Here is a 20,595-nt window from a genome sequence, read left to right as displayed (position 1 = left end):
CCCCCCCCCTTGATCACCAGATATCGCATATTCTGCTCTATACTGCTTGCATTAGAGTAGTGTAGCATGTTACTGTTCGGTTACTCCTATTCTGTTGCATAACCTGTCATTGTTGCTACAATCATTGATACCTTACCCGCAGTCCTAAATTCTTAGTATAGGATGCTAGTTTATCATCATTGGCCCTACATTCTTGTCAGTCTGCCTTGCTATACTATTGGGCCGTGATCACTCGGGAGGTGATCATGGGTATATACTATACATACATACATACTATATAGATGGTGACTAAAGTCGGGTCAGCTCGTTGAGTACCCGCAAGTGATTCCGATGTGGGGGCTGGAAGGACAGGTGGCTCCATCCCGATAGAGGTGGGCCTGGGTTCCCGACGGCCCCCGACTGTTACTTTGTGGCGGAGCGACAGGGCAGGTTGAGACCACCTAGGCGACAGGTGGGCCTGGCCCTGGTCGGCGTTCGCGGTTGCTTCATAATAACACACTTAACGAGATCTTGGTATTTGATCTGAGTCTGGCCACTGGCCTATACGCACTAACCAACTACGCGGGAACAGTTATGGGCACTCGACGTCATGGTATCAGCCGAAGCCTTCTTGACGTCAGCGACGGAGCGGCGCGCGTCGGATTGGACTGGAATGCCTACTCTTGTATAAGGGAGGCTAGGTCTGCTTCCGGCCGCCCTCGCAACGTGCAGGTGTGCAATGGGCGATGGGCCCAGACCCTTGTGCGCATAGGATTTAGACCAGCGTGTTGACCTCTCTGTTGTGCCTAGGTGGGGCTGCGACGTGTTGATCTTCCGAGGCCGGGCATGACCCGGGAAAGTGTGTCCGGCCAAATGGGATTGAGCGTGTTGGGTTATGTGGTGCACCCCTGCAGGGAAGTTAATCTATTCGAATAGCCGTGATCTTCGGTAACAGGACGACTTGGAGTTGTACCTTGACCTTATGACAACTAGAACCGGATACTTAATAAAACACACCCTTCCAAGTGCCAGATACAACACGATGATCACTTTTCCACAGGGCGACGAGGGGAGGATCGCCGGGTAGGATTATGCTATGCGATTCTACTTGGAGGACTTCAAGCTACTCTCTTCTACATGCCGCAAGACGGAGGCTGCCAGAAGTGTAGTCTTCGACATGATTAGCTATCCCCCTCTTATTCTGTCATTCTGCAGTTCAGTCCACTGATATGGCCTCCTTACACATATACCCATGCATATGTAGTGTAGATCCTTGCTTGCGAGTACTTTGGATGAGTACTCACGGTTGCTTTTCTCCCTCTTTCCCCCCTTTCCCTTCTACCTGGTTGCCGCAACCAGACGTTGGAGCCCAGGAGCCAGACGCCACCGTCGACGACGACTACTACACTGGAGGTGCCTACTACTACGTGCAGGCTGCTGACGAGGACCAGGAGTAGTTTAGGAGGATCCCAGGCAGGAGGCCTGCGCCTCTTTCGATTGGTATCCCAGTTTGTGCTAGCCATCTTATGGCAAACTTGTTTAACTTATGTCTGTACTTAGATATTGTTGCTTCCGCTGACTCGTCTATGATCAAGCACCTGTATTCGAGCCCTCGAGGCCCCTGGCTTATATTATGATGCTTGTATGACTGATTTTACTTTTAGAGTTGTGTTGTGATATCTTCCCGTGAGTCTCTGATCTTGATCGTACACATTTGCGTGCATGATTATACGATTGAATCGGGGGCATCACACCTACTCTCTTCAAGGATGCCCGTAAGTTTGTTATGTCATGCGATGAATGTCAAAGAATTGGTAATATTAGTAGACGTCAAGAAATGCCGATGAATTATTCACTTGTTATTGAGCCATTTGATGTTTGGGGCTTTGATTATATGGGACCTTTTCCTGCCTCTAATGGTTACACTCATATTCTAGTTGCTGTTGATTACGTTACTAAGTGGGTAGAAGCTATTCCAACTAGTAGTGCTAATCATAACACTTCTATTAAAATGCTTAAGGAAGTTAATTTTTCTGAGGTTTGGAGTCCCTAGATACTTAATGACTGATGGTGGTTCACACTTTATTCATGGTGCTTTCCGTAAGATGCTGGCTAAATACGATGTTAATCATAGGATTGCATCTCCATATCACCCGTAGTCTAGTGGTCAGGTAGAATTGAGCAATAGAGAGCTCAAATTGATTTTGCAAAAGACTGTCAATAGGTCTAGAAAGAATTGGTCCAAGAAACTGGATGATGCATTATGGGCCTATAGAACTGCATATAAAAATCCTATGGGTATGTCTCCGTATAAAATGGTTTATGGAAAAGCTTGTCATTTACCTCTCGAACTAGAACATAAGGCATATTGGACTATTAAAGAGCTCAACTATGATTTCAAACTTGCCGGTGAGAAGAGGTTATTTGATATTAGCTCACTTGATGAATGGAGAACCCAAGCTTATGAAAATGCCAAGTTGTTTAAGGAAAAAGTTAAAAGGTGGCATGACAAAAGGATACAAAAGCATGAGTTTAATGTAGGTGATTATGTATTGCTATACAACTCTCGTTTAAGATTTTTTGTAGGAAAACTTCTCTCCAAATGGGAAGGTCCTTACGTTATCGAGGAGGTCTATTGTTCCGGTGCCATAAAAATCAACAACTTCGCAGGCACAAATCCGAAGGTGGTGAACGGTCAAAGGATCAAACACTATATCTCAAGTAATCCTATAAATGTTGAAAGTAATGTTATTGAAACCGTAACCCCGGAGGAATACATAAGGGACACTTTCCAGAACGTTCCAGACTCCGAAAAGGAATAGGTATGTGGTACGGTAAGTAAACCGACTCCAAAACAATTTTTAAGGCAATATTTCTCCGTTTTGGAATATTTAGAAAAATAAAAAAATAAGTAGCAGTCTGGGGAGGACACGAGACCTCCACGAGGGTGGAGGGCGCGCCCTACCCCCCTGGGCGCGCCCCCTACCTCGTGAGCACCTCGTGTGCCCTCCGGACTCCGTTTCCTTGCACGATACATATTTTGGTCGGTAAAAATTCATTATATATACTCCCGAAGGTTTTGACTCTCGTATCACGCAAATCTCCCATGTTCTTGTTTCGAGCTGCTTTTCTGACAGGTCTAGATCATCATGACGACCCCAAGTGCTTCCAAGGACAAGTTCTTCGAGAAGGTTATCAACCCTTACCTCGCAGAGGTGCTGCGACACCCTCAAACCATTGAGATGCGTGATGGGTTGCTGCACATCCGCGATGTTGAGGGACCAAAGGGAACCGGAAGCGTGGAGTTGAGGCTCGAAGCAATGGAGCAACAAGTTTTTAGGTGTCAGGGGATGGTGGAGTGTGGAATCAACACTACCCACAAGATGCTCGCGGAGTTCACCAACAACTATGAGCCGGATGCCAAGAAGACCGAGGAAGCCATATATAAGATACATGAGAAGATCGAGCACCTCCAAGCCCAAATCTATGATCTGCAAAACCAAAATTGTGGGTATGAATATAGATTCAAAAGGATGAGTTTGGCTGCAGATTTGAGGATTCCGGAGACTCGATCATCCTTCTATGATGGTGAGCCTATGTCATGGAAGGTGGACGACAAGATTGCATCATCATCAACACCTCCACCGCCAACAAAGAAGGAGACATAATCACATGGGTATGGGCACTCCCCTTGGCAACTGCCAAGCTTGGGGGAGGTGCCCTGGTATCGTATCACCATCACAACTCCTATCTTTAACATTTTTCTTAGTTTTAGTATCTTGATTTAGCAGAATAAAGTCATGGCATGATCTAGTTTTGAGTTTTGCTTTATGATCCCTCTTTGTAATCGAGTCCATGAGCTATATAATAAAGATTAGTGTTGAGTCAAGGGCTTGAGTTTTTTGCCATGATCTTGGGTGATTAGAAGAAAAAGAATAAAAAGAATCAAAGAGTTCATATTGATCTTATTGAAAGTAATGACTTCACATAGAAAGAGTATGATGATTTAAAGTTGTTGGGAGTTGGAAAATATAGCTTTTGTCATCATTGTAATTAATAGGAAGTAATAAGGAAAGAGAGGTTTCACATATAGATATATTATCATTGACATCTTTTATGATTGGGAGCACTCATAAAAATATGACATGCTAAAGAGTTGATGTTGGACAAGGAAGACAACATAATGAGTTATGTTTTCTTACATCTAAGATAAAGTATGTTGTCATGGTTCCTCTACCATGTTGAGTTTGCCTTTCCCCCTCATGCTAGCCAATTCTCAGCACTAAGTAGAAATACTACTTGTGCTTCCAAATACCCTCATACCAGTTTTGCCATGAGAATCCACCATATCTACCTATGGATTGAGTTAGATCCTTCAAGTAAGTTGTCATCGGTGCAAGCAATAAAAATTGCTCTCTAACTATGCATGCCTTATTAGTGCAGAGAAATAAGCTTTGTACGAACTTGTTGTGGATGCAATAAAAGCGACGAACTGCATAATAAAGGTTCACATGCAAGGGGCAATATAAAGTGATGTTCTTTTGCATTAAGATTTTGTGCATCAACCCTAAACGCGCATGACAACCTCTGCTTCCCTCTGCGAAGGGCCTATCTTTTATTATTATCCTCTACCTTATGCAAGAGTCACGGTGATCTTCACCCTTCCTTTTTCATTGGAGCGTGGATTATTATTGTTCACATTACCCTTGAGGTAAAAGGTTGTGGGGCAAAAACTATAAGCCCCTATCTTTCTCTGTGTCCGATTAAAACTCTGTAACCACAAGTATCGCGTGAGTGTTAGCAATTATGAAGGACTAAGTGACAGTTCAGTATGTGGACTTGCTTTTAAGCTCTGACATAGACTCTTTCCGATGTTATGATAAATTACAATTGCTTCAATGACTGAGATTACAATTGTTGGTGCCCAATAAAGTTTCTGATTCATATTTTGGCTTTGTGAAAAGATCATCACTAGAGCATAAGTAATCATATGACAAAATTTATATATGTTGCTGTTATGAAGTAATCATGATGCCTTCATGTCCGTATTTTATTTTTATCGACGCGTCTCCGTCGTATCTACTTTTCCAAACACTTTTGCCCTTGTTTTGGACTCTAAATTGTATGATTTGAATGGAACTAACCAGGACTGACGCTGTTTTCAGCAGAACTGCCATGGTGTTGTTTTTTGTGCAGAAAATAAAAATTCTCAGAATGTCCTCGAACTCCACGGAACACCTTAGAAAAAATAAAGAAAAATCCTCGCAAAAGATGAAGACCAGGGGGCCCACACCCTGCTCACGAGGGTGGGGGACGCCCCCCTGGGCGCGCCCCCCTACCTCGTGGTTCCCCTGGTGGCCCTCCGACGCCAACTCCAACTCCATATATTGGCTTTCGGGGAGAAAAAAATAAGAGAGAAGAAATCATCGCGTTTTACGATATGGAGCCGCCGCCAAGCCGTAATCTCTCTCGGGAGGGCTGATCTAGAGTCCGTTTTGGGCTCCGGAGAGGGTGATTCGTCGCCGTCGTCATCATCAACCATCCTCCATCACCAATTTCATGATGCTCACCGCCGCGCGTGAGTAACTGCATCGCAGGCTTGCTGGACGGTGATGGGTTGGATGAGATTTATCATGTAATCGAGTTAGTTTTGTTAGGGTTTGATCCCTAGTATCCATTATGTTCTGAGATTGATGTTGCTATGACTTTGCTATGCTTAATGTTTGTCACTAGGGCCCGAGTGCCATGATTTCAGATCTGAACCTATTATGTTTTCATGAATATATGTGTGTTCTAGATCCTATCTTGCAAGTCTATAGTCACCTACTATGTGTTATGATCCGGCAATCCTGATGTGATAATAATCGGGACCACTCCCGGTGATGACCATAGTTTGAGGAGTTCATGTATTCACTATGTGCTAACGCTTTGTTCCGGTTCTCTATTAAAAGGAGGCCTTAATATCCCTTAGTTTCCATTAGGACCCCGCTGCCACAGGAGGGTAGGACAAAAGATGTCATGCAAGTTCTTTTCCATAAGCACGTATGACTATATACGGAATACATGCCTACATTACATTGATGAACTGGAGCTAGTTCTGTGTCACCCTATGTTATGATTGCTACATGATGAACCACATCCGGCATAATTATCCATCGCTAATCCGGTGCCTACGAGTTTTCCATATACTAGTTTACGTTTATTTAATTTTCCATTGCTACTGTTACAATCACTACAAAATACCAAAAACGTTACTTTTGTTGTCTTTACTTTTGTTACTGTTATCACTACTATCATATTACTTTGCTACTAAACACTTTGCTGCAGATACTAAGTTTCCAGGTGTGGTTGAATTGACAACTCAGCTGCTAATACTTGAGAATATTCTTTGGCTCCCCTTGTGTCGAATCAATAAATTTGGGTTGAATACTCTACCCTCAAAAACTATTGCGATCCCCTATACTTGTGGGTTATCAAGACTATTTTCTGGCGCCGTTGCCGGGGAGCATAGCTCTATTCTTTGAGTCACTTGGGATTTATATCTGCTGGACACTATGAAGAACTTGAAAGATGATCAAACTACTATTTTGCCCTTAACTAAGAGGGGAGGTAAGGGATTGCCATCTAGCCTTGCACTAGATTCTCCTTCTGTTATGAGTAAGTTTGCGACACCTAAACCTACTACTACTATTGATTCTGATATGTTGCATGTTATTGATGATGCCACTTCTGCTATGCATGATACTTATGATGAAACTACTTCTATGCTTGATACTGCTGTGCCACTTGGTGAATATCTTGATGAGCAAATTGCTAGGTCTAGAGAAAGAGAAATTATTGAACCTGAACACGATGATGTTAGTGATGATGCTCCTATGCCTGCTATTCCTGAGGGTTATCTTTTTGATGCTGAATCTTCTGAAACTATGCTTGCTTGCCAGGATAGACAGGAACTTAAGAGGTTACTAATTAAATGGAGTAAAGAATCTTTTTGAGGTAGGATGAAACCCGACCCTGCTTTTGCTACTTCACCTATCTGTGTTCCTGATCAGGACTATTATGATTTTTCTGTTGATCCAGATATAATTACTTTGGTTGAATCTGATCCTTTTTATGGCTATGAATCTGAAACTGTTGTGGCACATCTTACTAAGTTAAATGATATAGCTGCCCTGTTTACTAATAATGAGAGATCACGCTACCTTTATTTACTTAAGATATTTTTGTTCTCATTAAAGGGTGATGCTAAGATATGGTATAATTCTCTTGATCCTGGTTGTGTGCAAAGTCCCCAGGATATGATTTATTACTTCTCTGCTAAATATTTCTCTGCTCATAAGAAACAAGCTGCTTTGAGGGAAATATATAATTTTGTGCAAATTGAATAAGAGAGTCTCCCACAAGCTTGGGGGAGGCTTCTCAAGTTACTTAATGCTTTGCCTGATCATCCTCTTAAGAAACCTAAAATATTTGATATCTTTTATAATGGACTAACTGATGCTTCCAGAGATTACCTGGATAGTTGTGCTGGTTCTCTTTTCAGGGAAAGAACACCGGATGACGCTGAAATTCAATTGAATAATATGTTGGCTAACGAAAATAATTGGGCACCTCCCGAGCTACCTCCTGAGCCAGTTCCTGAGCCAATTACTGAGCCTATTCCTAAACCAACTCCGAAGAAGAGAGGTGTTCTATTTCTCAGTCCCGAAGATATGCAAGAGGCAAAGAAATCTATGAAAGAAAAAGGTATTAAAGCTGAAGATGTTAAGAATTTACCTCCTATTGAAGAAATACATGGTCTTAATTTACCGCCTGTTGAAGAAGTATATGATCTCAATTACTTATTTAATGAAGAACCTCCCGATATCCTGACACAGGTAGTAAAGGTAAACTCTCTCTATAGATATGATAAAGCTAAAGTCCCTCCTACTAAAATTGCTAGTCAGTGCTTGGATGAGTTTGATGACTTTATGTTTAAGCAAGATGACTTTAATGCTTATTTTGGTAGACAATTAAAACAAAATACCTTTATGATTAAACGCTTGGGTGATTATATGGCTGATATTAGAGGTGAACTTAAACTTGTCAGCAAACATGCTTCTATGGTTACCACTCAAGTAGAACAAGTACTTAAAGATCAGAAAGAAGCGCTTGATGAAATGAATAGTAAGAAATAGGATTATGCTGTTAGAGTGGCTACTAGAACTGGTAGAATGAATCAGGAACCTTTGTATCCTGAAGGCCACCCTAAGAGAATCGAGCAAGATTCTCAAATAAAAAATATTGATATACCTAGTTCTTCTAAAAGGAAGAAAAAGAAGAATGATAGGACTTTGTAAACTTCTAGTGAACCTATCGCTGAGTCACCTGAGAATCCAAATGATATCTCTATTTCTGATGCTGAAACACAATCAGGTGATGAACATGAACCTAGTGATAATGTTAATGATAGTGTTCATGTCGATGCTCAACCTAGTAATGATAATGATGTAGAAGTTGAACCAGCTGTTGATCTTGATAACCCACAATCAAAGAATCAACGTTATGATAAAAGAGATTTTGTTGCTAGGAAACATGGTAAAGAAAGGGAACCATGGGTTCAGAAAACCATGCCTTTTCCTCCGAAACCATCCAAGAAAAAGGATGATGAGGATTTTGAGCGCTTTGCTGAAATGATTAGACCCATCTTTTTGCGTACGCGATTAACGGATGTGCTCAAAACAAATCCTTATGCTAAGTATATGAAGGATATTATTACTAATAAAAGAAAGATACTTGAAGCTGAAATTTCCACCATGCTTGCTAATTATACTTTTAAGGGTGGAATACCAAAGAAACTTGGAGATCCCGGAGTACCCCCTATACCTTGCTCCATTAAAAGAAGTTATGTTAAAACTGCTTTATGTGATCTTGGAGCCGGTGTTACTGTTATGCCTCTCTCTTTATATCGTAGACTTCACTTGAATAAGTTGACACCCACTGAAATATCTTTGCAAATGGCTGATAAATCAACTGCTATACCTATCGGTATTTGTGAGGATGTGCCTATTGTAGTTGCAAACGTTACTATTTTAACGGACTTTGTTATTCTTGATATTCCCGAGGATGATAGTATGTCTATTATTCTTGGAAGACCTTTCCTTAATACTGCAGGGGCTGTTATTGATTGCACCAAAGGCAATGTTACTTTTCATGTTAATGGCAATGAGCACACGGTACATTTTCCGAGGAAACAACCTCAAGTTTATAGTATCAACTCTATTGGAAAAGTTCCGTCGATTATATTTGGAGGTTCCGAATTTCCTCTCCCTACTGTCAAGAAAAAGTATGTTATTCTTATTGTTGGGGATTTTCATATCCCCATTGAGGTAACTTAGTGTCATTAGAAATTTCTCCGGTTTCGGGATTATTCGGAATGAGTTTGTTAACAAGACTTGATCAACCTTGTTAGTGGGTTCATTTTGATGATCACGAGATGGATGAAACTAGAAGCACAACTTTCTGTACCCTCTCTATATTTTCTGTTATCTAGTAGAAATAAAGTAAAATAATATTTTTCTATTTGTTTCTTGACTTATCTGTGCAATATAAAATATCCCGAAAATAAAAGTCCTTAGAATGACATGCCAATTTAATATGATTTTTCGGGAATATTTGAGAATTTACTGTGCAAAAATTACCATGGGGGGAGCTACCACCTGGCCACGAGGGTGGAGGGCGCGCCCCCTGCCTCGTGGGCCCATGGTGGCCCTCCTCCACTTATTCCTGCACCCATCTTCTTCCTTTGCCTCACACAAACACGAAAAACCAACTCAAGCACGAGTTCCAGCCCCCGTTGTTGTGATTTTCGATCTCCTTGCTCAAAGCACGTCTCGCAAAACTGCTTGGGGAGATTGTTCCTTGGTATGTGTCTCCTCCATTGGTCCAATTAGTTTTTGTTCTAGTGCTTTATTCATCGCAAATTTGTGCTGCATAGGTGACCATGTTCTTGAGCTTGCATGCTAAATTTATGTGGTTCCAAGTAGTTCCAATGCTTTATATAGGCCCTAGGCACTTGTGGGAGTTGTTACTATCAATTTTATTGAAGTTGGTTCACTTTTATTTGAAGTTACTAAAAATTTCAGATTGTTTCAGAAATAATGAAGAGACTTTTGAGGGGCTCGTCGAGCCGAAGCTCTAAGGAAAAACAAAAGGAAGAAGAGGAGAAGCCCAAAATTAATTTACCTCGCACCGCGGAGGTCTGGCCTTGTGAATGGCCTTCCGATGACTTCTTGAGGAGAGCTGGGATTCATGAAGATTTCCATTTATTGTTTGAGAATGCTGGCCTCACCAACTTCCTCCATGACCAACGTCATCAGTATCTCTTACTCACAAATGCTTTTGTGCAAAACTTCTACTTTTTCCCTAAGAAATCACCTCCAACAGTAGAGTTTCATTTATATGACGTTGCTAAAGAGATGACTTTAGCAGAATTCTGCGAGGTTTGCAGAATACCCTTTGAGGGCACCTTAGATGAACCCCACCGTAATGAATTAGAAGCTTTTCTTAACACCATCACGGTAGGAGAAACCAGGAAGGTTTCTGATGCAAGGATCACTAGCATACATTATCCTGTTTTACGCTACTTTGCTTTATTTGCTAGTCGTTGCTTGATTGGACGCGGGAACTGTGGGAACCTTAGTATTCCTCATATTATTATTTTGCTCCATGGTTTATACTGCAATAACTCTGTTAGTATGGGTGGAATTGTTGCTAGATGGTTAAGCCTGAACCGTACTATGGGCCCCATCTTTGGAGGCATTTATGCTTCACACCTAGCTGAACATTTTGAAATACCTATTAGGCATGCGGAGAAAGAAGAAACAACACTGCCCCGTGCTTATTTAGATTACAAGAGTATGATAGCGCATGATTTCCTTGTTAAGAGTCGCGATGGGGAGCTCAAATATAAATTGTACTTTGATAAACATCACCCTAAGACTATTACTTTGCCTGCTCCTTCTTTGTTTAACTTGTCTACAGAACCTCACATCGTTCCGTGGTCGGCAGTTCAAGCCTATTAGAACCCTGCACCAGCCCCGGAGCTGGTGCCGCAATATGAGCCTCCACGACTATCTGTTTATTCTTGGGATCCAGAGGAGGCTGCCAGCCAGTGGTAGTCAGAGTCTTCTTCGTCGCACTACAACCCCAGCTTCACCTATGGATATCCGCCAGGCCATCCCTGGCAATATACTAACTTAGGACAAAAGCCTAAGCTTGGGGGAGTACGTATTTCCCACCGACATTACATTTATGTTCACACACACTCATTGCTAGATGTCGGTGCTCATACTCTTTCATTGTATTATCCATGCTAGTTTAAATTCCTTTTTCTGCTTTCTTCTTGTGTGTTTGATAAACTTTAAGAAAAACAAAAAAAAATAGTTAGTTCACTTTTCATGTTTGTAGTAGAATTAAAAAGAAAACCTAAAAATATTTCCCGTTCTTCTTTTACTTGTTGGGAGCTTTCCCGTGTAAATAGTTTTTATTTCTTTTCCTTTTCTTTGGGGGTCGAGAAGACCATATTGAAAATGCTTAGTGGCTCTTATATGCATGATTGATTATTTAAAACTTAGGGCCCATATTACTTGTCTTCTCTCTTGAGTTGAATGCTTGCAGATTCCAGCTTAGTCCAATGCATGTGCACTCTTATTATTATACACACCGTTCAGTCGTGCAAGTGAAAGGCAATGATGATGATATATGATGGACTTATTGGGAAAAGAAAAGCTGGTATGAACTCGACCTCTCTTGTTTTTGTAAATATGATGATTCATCATTCTTGATTCAGCTATTATGAAGTAAACATATTCGCAATGACATTTATAGATTATAGTTGCTTGTGCCATGCTTGATTAGCTATGAGTTATAATGGTTTACCTTGCGTGCCAACATGCTATTAGAATGATTATGATGTGGTATGATGGGATGGTATCCTCCTTTAAATGAATTGAGTGACTCGACTTGGCACATGTTCACACATGTAGTTGAATCCAATCAACATATAGCCTTCATGATATTTATGTTCATGGTGGATTATATCCTACTCATGCTTGTACTCGGTGTGAATTGATTTTAATGCATGTTTATGACTGTTGTCGCTCTCTCAGTTGGTCGCTTCCCAGTCTTTTGCTAGCCTTCACCTGTACTAAGCGGGAATACTGCTTATGCATCCAAACTCCTTAAACCCCAAAGTTATTCCATATGAGTCCACTATACCTACCTATATGCGGTATTTGCCTGCCATTCCAAGTAAATTTTTATGTGACAAACTCTAAACCTTCAAATAAACATTCTGTTTTGCATGCTCGAATAGCTCATATGTCAACTAGAGCTGCCCTTATCTTCCGTGTTAGGCGGGTTATTCTCAAGAGGAGTGGACTCCGCTCCTCATTCACGAGAAAATGGCTGGTATCCGGGATGCCCAGTCCCATGCTTTGTGCGAACTAAATCAAAATAACTGCAAACAAAACACCCCTTGGGACCCGTTGAATGTTGGAGGCACTCGTTGTTTCGAGCAAGCCATGGATTGATGCTTGTGGAGGAAGGGGAGTATAAACTTTACCATTCTGTTTGGGAACCGCCTATAATCTGTTTAGCATGGAAGATATCATCGTCTTTTAGTTGTTATGTTGACAATGAAAGTATGCCGCTCAAAATATAATTTATCTCTATTTCAAAACCGAGCTCTAGCACCTCTACAAATCCCTGCTTCCCTCTGCGAAGGGCCTATCCATTTACTTTTATGTTGAGTCATCACCCTTCTTATTAAAAAGCACCCACTTGAGAGCACACTGTCATTTGCATTCATTATTATTGGTTTATATTGGGTATGACTTGACTGGATCTCTTTTACCATGAATTACAATGTTTAGTCAGTCCTTGATCTTTAAAGGTGCTCTGCATTTATGTTTTGCGGTCTCAGAAAGGGCTAGCAAGATACCATTTTGTTATATCATGTTATGATTATTTTGAGAAAGTGTTGTCACCCGAGTTTCATTATTATGGCTCGCTAGCTGATTATGCTATTGATATGAGTAATTGTGAGACCTACGTGTCATTGTGAGTATGGTTAGTTCATAATAATTGCTGAAACTTGAATGCTAGCTTTTCATGTTTACAACAACAAGAGCAAACAGAGTTTGTAAAAGTTTTTCTTTTTCTCTTTCAGTTTGTCAACTAAATTGCTTGAGGACAAGCAAGGGTTTAAGCTTGGGGGAGTTGATACGTCTCTGTCCTATCTACTTTTCCAAACACTTTTGCCCTTGTTTTGGACTCTAACTTGTATGATTTGAATGGAACTAACCCGGACTGACGCTGTTTTCAGCAGAACTGCCATGGTGCTGTTTTTTGTGCACAAAATAAAAATTCTCGGAATGTCCTGAAATTCCACGGAACAGCTTAGAAAAAATAAAGAAAAATCCTCGCAAAAGATGAAGACCAGGTGGCCCACACCCTGCTCACGAGGGTGGGGTGCGCACCCCCCTTCCTTGTGGGCCCCCTGGTGGCCCTCCGCCGCCAACTCCAACTCCATATATTGGCTTTCGGGGAGAAAAAATAAGAGAGAAGAAATCATCGCGTTTTACGATACGGAGCCGCCACCAAGCCCTAATCTCTCTCGGGAGGGCTGATCTAGAGTCCGTTCGGGGCTCCAGAGAGGGAGATTCATCGCCATCATCATCATCAACCATCCTCCATCACCAATTTCATGATGCTCACCGCCGTGCGTGAGTAATTGCATCATAGGCTTGCTGGACGGTGATGGGTTGGATGAGATTTATCATGTAATCGAGTTAGTTTTGTTAGGGTTTGATCCCTAGTATCCATTATGTTCTGAGATTGATATTGCTACGACTTTGCTATGCTTAATGCTTCTCATTAGGGCCCGAGTGTCATGATTTCAGATCTGAACCTATTATGTTTTCATGAATATATGTGTGTTCTAGATCCTATCTTGCAAGTCTATAGTCACCTACTATGTGTTATGATCCGGCAACCCCGAAGTGACAATAATCGGGACCACTCCCGGTGATGACCATAGTTTGAGGAGTTCATGTATTCACTATGTGCTAATGCTTTGTTCTGGTACTCTATTAAAAGGAGGCCTTAATATCCCTTAGTTTCCATTAGGACCCCGCTGCCACGGGAGGGTAGGACAAAAGATGTCATGCAAGTTCTTTTCCATAAGCACGTATGACTATATACGGAATACATGCCTACATTACATTGATGAACTGGAGCTAGTTCTGTGTCACCCTATGTTATGATTGCTACATGATGAACCACATCCGGCATAATTATCCATCGCTAATCCGGTGCCTACGAGTTTTCCATATACTGGTTTACGTTTATTTACTTTTCTGTTGCTACTGTTACAATCACTACAAAATACCAAAAACGTTACTTTTGCTGTCTTTACTTTTGTTACCATTACCACTACTATCATATTACTTTGCTACTAAACACTTTGCTGCAGATACTAAGTTTCCAGGTGTGGTTGAATTGAAAACTCAGCTGCTAATACTTGAGAATATTCTTTGGCTCCCCTTGTGTCGAATCAATAAATTTGGGTTGAATACTCTACCCTCGAAAACTGTTGCGATCCCCTATACTTGTGGGTTATCAAGACTGAGTCCGTGAGCTATATAATAAAGATTAGTGTTGAGTCAAGGGCTTGAGTTTTTTGCCATGATCTTGGGTGATTAGAAGAAAAACAATAAAAAGAATCAAAGAGGTCATATTGATCTTATTGAAAGTAATGACTTCACATAGAAAGAGTATGATGATTTAAAGTTGTTGGGAGTTGGCAAATATAGCTTTGGTCATCGTTGCAATTAATAGGAAGTAATAAGGAAAGAGAGGTTTCACATATAGATATATTATCATTGACATCTTTTATGATTGGGAGCACTCATTAAAATATGACATGCTAAAGAGTTAATGTTCGACAAGGAAGACAACATAATGAGTTATGTTTTCTTACATCTCAGATAAAGTATGTTGTCATGGTTCCTCTACCGTGATGAGTTTTCCTTTCCCCCTCATGCAAGCCAATCCTCAGCACTAAGTAGAAATACTACTTGTGCTTCCAAATACCCTCAAACCAGTTTTGCCATGAGAGTCCACCATATCTACCTATGGATTGAGTAAGATCCTTCAAGTAAGTTGTCATCGGTGCAAGCAATAAAAATTGCTCTCGAAATATGCATGACTTATTAGTGCAGAGAAATAAGCTTTGTACGAACTTGTTGTGGACGCAATAAAAGCGACGGACTGCATAATAAAGGTTCACATGAAAGAGGCAATATAAAGTGACATTCTTTTGCATTAAGATTTTGTGCATCAACCCTAAACGCGCATGACAACCTCTGCTTCCCTCTGCGAAGGGCCTATCTTTTATTATTATCCTCTACCTTATGCAAGAGTCACGGTGATCTTCACCCTTCCTTTTTCATTGGAGCGTGAATTATTATTGTTGACATTACCCTTGAGGTAAAAGGTTGTGGGGCAAAAACTATAAGCCCCTATCTTTCTCTGTGTCCGATTAAAACTCTGTAACCACAAGTATCGCGTGAGTGTTAGCAATTATGAAGGACTAAGTGATAGTTGAGTATGCGGACTTGCTTTTAAGCTCTAACATAGACTCTTTCCGATGTTATGATAAATTGCAATTGCTTCAATGACTGAGATTGTAATTGTTGGTGCCCAATAAAGTTTCTGATTCATATTTTGGCTTTGTGAAAAGATCATCACTAGAGCATAAGTAATCACATGACAAAATTTATATATGTTGCTGTTATGAAGTAATCATGATGCCTTCATGTCCGTATTTTATTTTTATCGACGCCTCTACCTCTAAACGTGAGGACATATTTATTGTTATCGGCTTTTCGCTTGAGGACAAGCGAGGTCTACGCTTGGGGGAGTTGATACGTCCATTTTGCATCATGCTTTTATGTCGATATTTATTGCATTATGGGCTGTTATTTCGCGTTATGTCACAATACTTGTGGCTATTCTTTCTTATTTTACAAGGTTTACATGAAGAGGGAGAATGCCGGCAGCTGGAATTCTGGGCTGGAAAAGGAGCAAATATTGAAGGACTATTCTGTGCAACTCCAAAAGTCTTGAAACTCCACAGAACACCTTAAAATAAATAAAGAAAAATCATCGCCAAAGATGAAGGCCTGGGGGCCCACACCCTGCTCACGAGGGTGGAGGGCGCGCCCCCCCTGGGCGCGCATCCTACCTCGTGGGCCCCCTGGTGGCTCTCCGACGCCCATCTTCTCCCATATGAAGTCTTTCGATGAGAAAAAAATAGAGGAGAACCTTCCGGGACGAGACTCCGCTGCCACGAGGCAGAACCTTGGCGGAACCAACCTAGGGCTCCGGCAGAGCTGTTCTGCCGGGACACTTCCCTCCGGGAGGGGTAAATCATCACCATCGTCATCACAAACGCTCCTCTCGTCGGGAGAGGGCAATCTCCATCAACATCTTCACCAGCACCATCTCATCTCCAAACCCTAGTTCATCTCTTGTATCCAATTCTTGTCTCCAAGTCCGGGATTGGTGCTTGTAGGTTGCTAGTAGTGTTGATTACTCCTTGTAGTTGATGCTAGTTGGTTTATTTGGTGGAAGATCATATGTTCAGATCCTTTATGCACAATATTACCCCTCTGATTATGAACATGAATATGCTTTGTGAGTAGTTACGTTTGTTCCTGAGGACAAGGGAGAAGCACTACAAGAAATATGTCAACTTGTGACCTTGACTATTGGTCACTGAAAGGTCACTGTTTTTCATTTGCGACCATTTTTTGACCAAAAACAGAAGGTCAAAAGCTGGCAGTCGTAAACTGACTATAGGGACCTTCTCTGTGAGAAGGTCGTGGACGTTTACGACCAAAATATTCCTACTGTGGCATTTTGGTCACTAGCAACCTCCCCAGGCCACGTAGGCATCCAACGTGGCAAGCTGATGTGGCACAAGATTCAGCCCGATCCATTTTGGTACTTTAGATGGGTCGAGCCCATTAATTTGGCCTTTTACATCTTTTCTTCTATGAATTTTTTGTCAGCTTCACGGGCCAAGCCCAACATTTAAGCCTTTTTATTGCATGGGTCATGGCCTTTTTGTATCAACAGTTTTAGTTTTCTTTTTTATAAAATGGGCGCACTAGTCAAAACAGGTCCCACTTGTCAGGTTCTGATAAGTGGGCCCCAGCTATTAGGCCCAGATTCTTCATATTTCAATTTGACAATAAGAAAATAACTAGTACTTAAAATGGCAAGCAGAAAACACACATGATACTTCAAATATCAATTGCCAGATTCAGTACAAGCTCTACAAATGACACGTACTACAAGCTGTAACATATATTCAAATAACAGCCAAATCACCAATATACCAATCAAGTTTATTACATTCCACCAATCACAATATAACCATACAATATTACAGCAATCACAATATAGCACTCTACAGATAAAACACTCAACAAGTACAAGCACGTCTCCAACACCTTAGCGCCTTGAGCCTGCAAAACATCACATCCAGCCACATATTAATGATCAAATCAATTCACCCCTTGACGGCAATAAAAAATGGTGCTAATCTATGAACGAAAATAAAATAAACAATCTTTGAGGCCATAGCATGTGCTACAAAAATCTTAACAAATGCATAGATGTCCACACAGAGCACACATCCTACATGCACCAAGCATCTGGCATATGTTCAAGAAGACAAGTAATTTGAGATGGAAACAAGTACAGCTAACAATCTGACATGTGTAGTAGCACCAACAAAAGAGCAAGACATGAAAGAATTGACAAGAACAACACCCTGGGAGTCCAATTACATGTACATGAGGCACTGCTGCTAGTGTATAACAAAGCATGAGTCCAACTTGTGTAGGAGCAGAGCATGAGTCCAACAAAGCATGCTATAGGAGCAGAAAAGAGGGAGCTAGGGGTAGGAGATGGAGCCAGCTCACCGAAGAACTTGGGAGTCCAGCTTGGGTCCTTGTTAATCTGCTGCTGCTCCGGTAGCTCTCGTGTGCGGGTATAAGATCAGATCCAACTGACTTGAAGCGGCCGTTTGTCGAGCGATCTTTCATTTCCTGGTCTGCAACAAGAGGTAAATGCTAGAGATTAGCAACTGCTACCAAACCCAATGTGACAAAGAGATTAGGCATTTGGCTCCTAATGGGTTCCTGATTCACCAAGTACACATGCATAATGATGATGAAACAAATCAATAGAAAAAACCTGAATCTTTCATCATGCCACACTAACAAGATGTCATCTAACCAGGGTGGATTCAAACAATAGAGGAGACATCTAATTTGACTGCCACAATCGTTGAGTGAATGCAAAATGAAAGCTAAATCCTTACTCCTAATTTTATGATATTAATGAACAAGAACACATGTTAAATAAATTAATACTGGACCTTACTTGAGTTACTACTGCCACTATCAAGCAAGGACTGCTACAAGCAGTACAACACAATAGCAGCATGTTCTACCAGCCGCAATTGCTTGCAAGACCATGGATGCATTCAAAAGAGAAATGCTTGCACAAAACCATGGCTCATCTGATGTCTGACGGTATTGACAAGGAATAAAGTTACATGCACAACAGCCCGACCTTACTCTACATCCCAACATTGGCAGGTGACAACTAATAACTCATTTCCAACAGAAAAACTGCAGGAATTCTTTGCTTATTTTTAAGAAAAAATGCTACAAGTTAAGCCTTTGTTTAACAGTAGGTCTAAGGAAATAAAATGTGCATTTAGTGAGAATTTAGCAACAGATTAACAGCATATTGTTCAGCATCACACAGATAGTAGAACAATGGTACATGCAGCTATTGGCATAAAGTAGAGATTTTACATGAATAAATCACATAAGTAACTATAACAGAGAAAGAAAACATAGAAGTGGTAGCGAGGCATGAACGGTGTCCTGAGTTATTGCTGCATCAGCCGTAACAGAGGCCGAGGAAGTCGCTGTGATGGGTTGCAGCATCTGTGCTGATGCAGTCTCAGCCACAGGCTCCTCCTCACACCTGAAGTGAAACACACAGGCTGGTCAGCAGAACTACAACAGTTTAGCTTTGGAGATGACGAATAACTCAAATTACCCTTGTAATCTGTTTCAAAAAAAAATTAACCTTCTAGTATGGCCATGCTAATAGATAAAATTAACCTTTTCCCTTTTACTTTCAATGAAAAAGGTAAGAGGCCAGAATTCTGCATGCAGCTTCTGTAGACACAAATCCAAGAGAAATACATCTCTTTATGAGAACCACCCCAAATATGAACAGAACAATTCGATCTAAATTAAAGTCTGAACAAATATATGAGAACCACCCCAAATACATGCAGCTTCTAGTATGGCAAGTATTCAAGGGTCAGAGAAAAATCAGTGGTAAACGATATGTGGGCAGATCAACCAAACACATTACTGATGGATACATGGAAGATCGGGCAGTGCGTCACTTTGGCAGGCGGATAAACAAAACTGCACGAGAAGCTGGCGTTGATAGGAAACCCAACCCCCCGTATACGTATATGTCGTCTGATGGAACTGCTCTCTGCAGCCAGGCGTGTCCCATCTGAACTAACGATCCCAAGACAAGGAAATCACGTAGCTGGATAATGCAGGATCGTGAAAGAGGAGGAGAAACAATTCGAGGGAGACCAACACCTAGCCGCTAGCAACGCAAGTGAACCCAACCGATCTATCTATTCTAATTCTAAAAGTGTTGTGCTACTGGTATTTTTGTCCAGGCAGACAGGTCACAGGAGGTAGTTTGCTACAGTTGGTAATGTGAAGACTGAATCCACTGACAACTGATGTTCATCCCTCTGACCGCCAAACACGATCTTGTCGGAGACCATCTCTTCGTCCATCATACATGTAATCAGCACAGCATACATGTAATCTTCAATATGGCAGACTGCATCTTAATTAGTGGGCAAGTGAAGTGCAAAAAAAGACTGTAAATCGACGGACTAGCTACAAACAACAAATGGCATGGCACATAGACTGACGAATCTCGTAACTGTTACACGGCCAACACACGACAACGCTACACGGCCAGGACGAAATGGGGCGCTCGCGGAATGGGGAGGGGAGCTGAGCGTACCTGTCCGAAGGACGCGGAGACAGCCTCGAGGCCGTCGCCAGAGCGGAGGTCGGCGCAGAAGGCGCGAACGCTGGGGAGCGCGTTGAGCAGCGCCCGTGGCGCGGCCCTGCGGTGGTGGGTGAAGGCCACGTCGACGTAGACGCCGTTGCCCCCCGCACCCGGCGGCGAGTGCGACGAGGAGGTGTTGGCCGAGGTAGCCGCTCCCACCCACCACCAGCACCCGCTTGCTCTCCATCTCCACCAAGGTCCGCTGCTCCGGCGCCCCTCCTCTCTGGCGGAGCGAGCAAGCTAGAGTAGGTCGGATGCAGGCGCGAGGTGGATCTGAGGGGCGGGATCGGAGACGACGGGTTTGGGCACGCGGAGCAGGTGGAGGACGGGGGTGGGGTCGGGAGGAGGAAGCGGCGGGGAGGGGGCTGCAGT

This window comes from Triticum dicoccoides, chromosome 1B, assembly GCF_002162155.2.
Source record: "Triticum dicoccoides isolate Atlit2015 ecotype Zavitan chromosome 1B, WEW_v2.0, whole genome shotgun sequence".
Classification (NCBI taxonomy): Eukaryota; Viridiplantae; Streptophyta; class Magnoliopsida; order Poales; family Poaceae; genus Triticum; species Triticum dicoccoides.
The sequence above is the reverse complement of the archived record's forward strand: the minus strand, read 5'-3'. Positions refer to the sequence as shown.